Source organism: Arachis duranensis, chromosome 9, assembly GCF_000817695.3.
Source record: "Arachis duranensis cultivar V14167 chromosome 9, aradu.V14167.gnm2.J7QH, whole genome shotgun sequence".
NCBI classification, from domain to species: Eukaryota; Viridiplantae; Streptophyta; class Magnoliopsida; order Fabales; family Fabaceae; genus Arachis; species Arachis duranensis.
In genome coordinates, this window is record NC_029780.3 from 18008102 (window position 1) to 18015550 (window position 7449).

Consider the following 7449-nt stretch of genomic DNA (forward strand, 5'->3'; position numbering starts at 1 on the left):
GTCTCCTTTAAAATTCATCAACCGCCAATTCCCTGGTCAATTAATTCCAATTAGAGGTGAAGTTCAATTCTAGTTATATGCCACCGAAATCCTAATTACCCAAATATAAGGGGATTATATGTCACATATCCCATTAAGTCCAGATAAATTAGAAATTTAGGAGAATACGTTTTCAAGCTATTGTTCAAGTAAAGAGCTTTTCCAAGTTATACAAGAACTCAATTAGAAAGAGGGTCATACTTTCGTTCTACCCAATTTCATAAAATAAAGAACGAAAATAATTCTTGAAATATAAATCAGTACATGAATTAAAATAGAAAAAAACAAGAAACAGAATCAATCCATACCATAGACAGAGCTCCTAACCTTAATAGTGGAGGTTTAGTTGCTCATGAAAAAGAGTGAAAACTAGGATTCTGGTAAACTGTGAATTTTTGGGATGAGATGGAATAATCTCCAGAAGAAAAGCTTCTCCTTTTTATATCTAATCCTAATTAATTTAAAATCTATTTTCTAAAATTATAATAATATCTTTTCCTATTTTAAAATAAAATTTAAATTTAAATCAGAATTAATTAAATAATCCGCGTCTTGTAACGTGGGGACCACTTGGTTTCCTAGAATCCACGCCTAACTTCATGCTGTCCACCACACAAGGCGCCCAATGCGCCTTACTTAAGATGGGAGTGCGCCTTATTTGAAGGAGAGAAAATGTTGCGTGTTGTTGTTGTTGTTTCTTGCACCTAACTTAAGAAATCTCAAGTTAGGCGCAGCCTTGGCAGAGCTTCTTGGACGTTCTTCTTTCATCCTTGCGCCTAACTTGAGAAATCTTAAGTTAGGTGCAACCTTGGCTGCGCTGGTGGAGAAGAAGTATGGACTATTATATATCATTGGAAAGCTCTGGAAGTTAGCTTTCCAAAGCCACTAAAATAACTTCTATTGAACCTCTGTAGCTCGAGATATTTGGGTTTGAGTGCAGAGAGATCAGGGTTGACAGCATCATTCGCCTTCTTCTCTTTTTCTGCAGAAACTCCATCAAATCCAGCCAAATGCTACCTAAAATAAATAGAATTGCACACGACTCAAAGTAGCATCCATAGTGGCTAAAAGAATAATTAATTCTTGATTAAACTCAACAAATTGAATGCAAATTCACTAGGAAAAGATAGGAAATATGCTCACGCATCACTCATAACATAATAGCACTTCCACCATCCAACATCATCAAATTCAGAAAATTATCATTCAAACCATAAATCACTTTTTCTCAATTCACTTCACTTTGAAATCCAAAAATCAATTGTTTTCAGCCTTGGCTATAAAATTTAGGGTTGCACATGGATCGGATAATATCCGCATATCCACGATAATTATCCGCATCTGATCCGAATTTTGTGGATATTATCCGATCCGCAGAGCCATCGGATCCGATCCGGACTATGGTCGGATCGGATTGCGGATTTGGCAGTGATATCCGTGGATTTGATCCGCAAATCCGCATATCCACACATCACATATAAATAGCATAGTTTAAGAAAGTAAACCCTAATGTGATATGAATTTTAGTGTGTTATTTTATGAATTTTATGATATTTCGTTTTTAATTTTTTATGTTGTACTTCAACTTAGAGTACTTAAACTTAAATCTTGTTTTATTATTTTGTTTTTGTTATTCAGAAGAACTATTATTGATAATATTTTAGGAGTAAATAGGTTTAAACAGATAAAAAATGAAATTTTTGGATATTTTTTTGTAAAAATAGCCAAACAGAATCTTAAAATTGTTTTTTTGAATTATGCGGATATACCCGATATCCGATTCGGCCCAAAAAGTGCAGATATCGTATCTGATCCGATCCAATGAGTACAGTGCAGATCGGATAGAATTTTAGTATAGCTGATCCGATTCGATCCGTGTGCAACCCTAATAAAATTCCTATTCCTCAAATCATTTCAAGCTCATAGGCCACTTTTACTCAAAGTAGGTTCCCTTTTCAAAACAAGCCACTCTCGGCATCCTCTTTCCAAAATTTCCAAAACCATGGCAAATTAAAGATCTCATCTGGAATATTCAAAATCATCCATCCAAAAACAGGATTTTGTAACAAAAGTTCCTCGACAGGGTCTCAAGCCTTTAGGGGAGAATAATATAACTCATTTCCTCAAGTTCGCTTAAAATCTTTAAAACCTTAGCTTCCTGATTTGAGTAATAAAAATAGAATCTAAGCCAAACTGAGTCATGTAATCAATTACTCCTTTCAAAATCATTTCCTTTATTAAATAAAACTAACTTCAATTCCATGATTAAATCTAAAGCGTTTCAAACTGCTCGAAAAATCATTTTTTATTTTGCTAAACCAGAATTCAAAGTCAATTAAAACCCAAATTCTTTTAAATCAAGATGCATCGTGTTTAGGTTTTTTTCCAAAGATTTATCAATTCAAAATCAAGTTTTTTTCCAAAGATGCATCGTGTTCAGGTTTCAAGAACACCAAATCAAATTCAAATCAAGTCTTAACAGAATAAACTCGATTTCAAGCTTTTATAAATTAACTTTGAAGTAGCATGTCAAGAACTGTCCATTTCACAAAACCAAACAACAACCCAGCCAATCAAGCATTCATATTCATCCAAGACAATCAACAATGACATAAGACTTATACAATCACTCAAAGATTCATTTTCTCATGTCAATATCCATATATAATAATTCTAATTCATAAAATGTGGTTTTCTGAAAAGGTCCCTACCTCAATACACAAAACCACAGCCCAAATGCCACACAGAGTTCTTTTTGTCTTGACCCAAAATCAACGGCAGTTTCAAAGCACCTCCCTACACATTTTTGCAACAGCATAAACAGCTCTAAGTCACAACAAGTAACCTCGATTACTAAATTCTAAGAACATTAACATCGTAAAGGCTTTAATACACGTGCAGAACACTAACGCGAGGCTTTCGAAATAGAAAATACTTACTGAACTAGCGAAACGAAATAGTGGCGGGCTTTGAACCAGCTTGGCTACGGCCCCGGCAGCCACCTCAAGCAGCAATGGTGACCAGACTCCGACGATGGTGACTGAAACCCACATACAGAGACGATAAAATTTTTTGGAATCTTAAACGAATGAAAACTAACTCAAAAACCCTTACTGATAGAGTTTTCCGGTGACGGCAGCAGAGGCGTTCCTGGCGGCAGAGGCTCGGCCAGAAGCTTCGGCGGTGGTCCCAGAAGTAACAGAACCACTCCTGGCGGTCAGAAACACAAAGACGCAGCTTCCTTCTCCGGCAGCGATGACAGATCAGCGACAGTTTCTCGTAGCAACAGTGAGTGTGGACGACGGCAACAGCCTTCGATGGCGGCGAGCTCGCAACAGCAGCGCCCCTGGCGGTCAGCCCTCCAACACGACAACCACACAAGGCTTCCTTCTTTCTCCTCGCGCTCACCTATTTCTCTCTCCTCGCACTCGCCTATTTCTCTCTCTTCCATCGATGGTGATGATGACGACAATTGGCGGCGAGGCGCGGTGGGTTGGACAGCGGCGGAAACACGGCGTGCGGCAGTGGCAACCCCCTTCACCGGCGTCCTCGGCTCTCCCTCCTCAGGATGAGAGTGTATGTTGGGTTAGGGTTAGTTTAGTAATTTTAAATAAAATTAGGGTAATAGAATAATTGAAACCAATTTTAATTCAACAAAATTATCTATAAAGGAAGATATCATTTAGTCATAGATTTATAAATTAATTTCAAGTAAAATACTCTAATTGAAAATATAGGATAATATAATTCTTCTTTATTTCAAAAACTTAAAGTATTGAATTATAAAAATATCAATTATTTAAATTAAGTCATATAAAATTCTTATTATTTCATAACTACTAACTTTATAATTTATATATAGAAAATAAATTAATAATTATAAAATTGGATAAGGATCTTAAATTATTTCAAATTCAATTAATCAAAACTTGCTTTAATTATCTTTAATAAAGAACTTTCTGAAATTAAAGCTACAAAAATATTGAATTTGAAATTAGCCCATGATAGCCCTTTTTCAAGAGCACTGGGTCTTACATATCGCGTTTCAGTTTTATAGAAAATTCCAATATAATTGTTTTTAGTAATTAAAATCACATATCAAAGATCTTCAAATAATAAGAATCACATAATTATTATTAATAATAAATGCTATACAAATGAATTCAATATAAAAACTTGAAGACAATACCTATCCCTCTGGATAAAATCAAAGCTAAAGCAACAAGGGTGAGGGAACTCTATAAAAACAACAGGTACCACAAGTAAATCTACCAATTGTCTATAGCTTCATACTGAATCTTCGAACCTGTCACTGAAAGAGTGGAATATTTTGGAGTGAGAACAAACCACACGTTCTCAGTAGGGAATGAAAATGCCGTAAAAGTAATGAAATAATGCAAATAATTAACGTACTCAATAAAACTATTTTTTATTAAATCCCTGAAAATACTTTTATTTCTACTTTAGATAAATAATTACTTTTCTTTAAACTTCTAAATTCAAAACATATTTTAATCACAAAATTAATCATACTAACCATCTCTGAGCCACATAATTATTTCTCAACCACAACATCTCATCTCATCTCAATACATCTGTGATCAGAACAAGTAAGGAATTCAAACCAACATACAAACAAGTCAATCAGTACATTCACAGAGAAGTAATACAAGCAAACACAACCAAATGCAAATGTGCAAGCAACATGATGCATGTCTATTCCTAATACAGGCCATGAGCTCATGTGTCGATTGCCTACCTGCTCCCGACATTATCTGAGTACGAGTCCCAGATATAGCTTTCCAGATACATACAGTGTGCTTACATAAATCTTACGGCTAGATCGCATACAGTATGATTTTCAATGTGCTTACATCTGGAAAACAGTTTTCAGTGTGTGGGCGTCTCCACTATACATTTGGCACTAAGGCCCAAACAAAGTTGCATCTGCTCTCCTGTGGCAAACATTCTTTCAAAGATTTTTCTTTAATCTTTGTTCTTTACTCTCCTATGACAGAGATTTCTTTAATTAGTATATTCCCTTAATCTTTGTTCTCTGCTATCCTGTGGTAGAGATTCCTTTAATTATCTCTCATTCCTTTACTTTTCGTTCTTCTTCTTTTCTTTCTTATCAAATCGAACTCAAAACATAACTTAAAACAAAATCCCTTCTCAAAAGATTAAGTTTAAAATATTATACTTTTCTTAATAAATCGAATTGAAAACAAAACTCTTTTCGTAATAAATCGAAATCAAATAATGTTTTTAAATCAAATTTTCTTTTAAATAACACTTTAAATAAAGTCTTAAAATTTTATAAAAATTTGGCAGCATTTCCTGTAAAATTCGGGCTATGCCACCCTTTCAGGGTCCCAACTAAACCATTCTCAACCTCTTTTCAATCATTTCCAATAACTCAAACTAATTCTAATATAAAAAATCATTTTCAAATCTCAATTCAATACCAACAACCAAACCCATTCCAATGTCAAAATCTTTACCGATTCTCAAAATCTTTTTTGATAAATCAGTAAATCTCATTCCCAATATCTCAAATTGTTCCAAGTGTGGATTTATTTTCAATACCAAATTAACCCCAAACCAAAAAAAGAAAAATATTTTACATAGTATTCAATCAAATTCAGCCACAAATACAACTCAAACTCATCATTCGGTCATTCCAAACAACCATAAATTATTTGCAAACTCCCACTAGACTTCCATGGCATTCATAGTTTAAAACAGTTAATTTCAAAATAAAATCCCCTACCTTGAAAAGTTGAACCTATAAACCAAACGCGTCAAGGGAACCTTTTCAATCGGTCGCAACGATGGCAGTCGCAACCTCAGCTCCAAACCACTTTCGAAGTAACCATAGCAACTCTAATCGCAACACGTAATAACCGAAACTCAATCTTATAGCAATTAACGCCGCAAAACCTCAACATAGGATAATGGAACAGTGACTAAAGAGCTTTTCGAAACGAATATGCTTACCGCAACTAAGAAGAACCAGCTGAGCCAAGTAGCGGCAGCCCCAACAATGGTTCTGGTGGCTACAGAACTCCGAAAACGATGATAGAAGCTCTGAAGTTCACACAACTGCAAGCACAGCGGCACAGCAGTTCGGCCTCAGACCTCTCTCCCTCTTTTTCGTGCGCTGTGTCTCTCACATTAGCTCCTCTTCGTTGTTTTCCCTTTCCTCAGATCGGCGTCAACGGCGGTGAAGGGAGTTTGGCAGCGTTGCATGTGACTTTCTTCTTCTCTCTCGGTGACCCACTTCTCCCTCTTTATTACATCAACGACGACGATGCCTAGCACGACAATAGCGATCCTCCGCGGCGGTGACGACATACCTAGCAGTGCAAATCCCTTCTCCGTCCTTGCGTCTCTCTCCGTCCAATCCCTCGGAAGTGTGACGACGGCTCGTGGGTGGATCGGAGATCCTCAAGCATGGCAATTCGGTGGCAACTCCATGGGATGGTGGCGATAGTGGCTTGAACGGCGACAGGACGCAGCGGTGGCGCGGTGGCAGCGCTGGGCAGCCCCCTCCTCTCTTCCCCACTGCTGTGGGTTCAATTAGGGTTTTGTGTAATTAGATTTAGGGATGATTTGGTAATTTTAATAAAATTAGGATGGTAGAATAATAATTTGAAACCAAATTTAATCCAATAATAATAATATCTATAAAAATACTATTTAATTATCAACTTAATTTATTTTCAAATAAATACTCTAGTTTAATAATTAGAGATAGTCAAATTAATTTTCTGTAAAATCATAAAATAGGGTTCAAAATCTAATTATTCAAATTAAACCATATATCTAAAACGCTCATTATTTTTTTTTTCAATTACTCAAGCTTTCAAATCAATAATAAGAAAATATGCAATCAATATAAAAAATTTTTGAAATTAATATCTTGAATAAATAAAATAAATCATAATTAAATTTATTATTTAATTTCTAAAAATCTTGGGTCTTACATTTCTCGTATCATAGGCTTTGTATGACAATTTTTTAAAAAAGTGTTTGCATTTTTAAAAGTAAAACATTTTATTTGTATTTGATAAATAAAAAAGATCATGTGCTTGTGTTTGTAGTTTTTAAAAGTTAAGGTTCTTTTCGAAAGCATTTAAAGAAGAATTTTGTAAGGTTAACTTATACTTATCAAAATTAAAAAATTTAATATAATTTCATATACTAAAAATTCTATGTTTAGGAAGAAAGTAGGCTAAGCTAATGTAAACAATCATTTTTTCTCTATCCTTTTATAAAATTTTATCAATGTTTGCAAATACTTGGCAACAATATAAAAAGATAAAGAAACATGCGAATATAGTGTGTGATTCACATAAACAGGACCAACTAATCATTAGACCAACTTAATTAGATTTAGTTATCATAAGA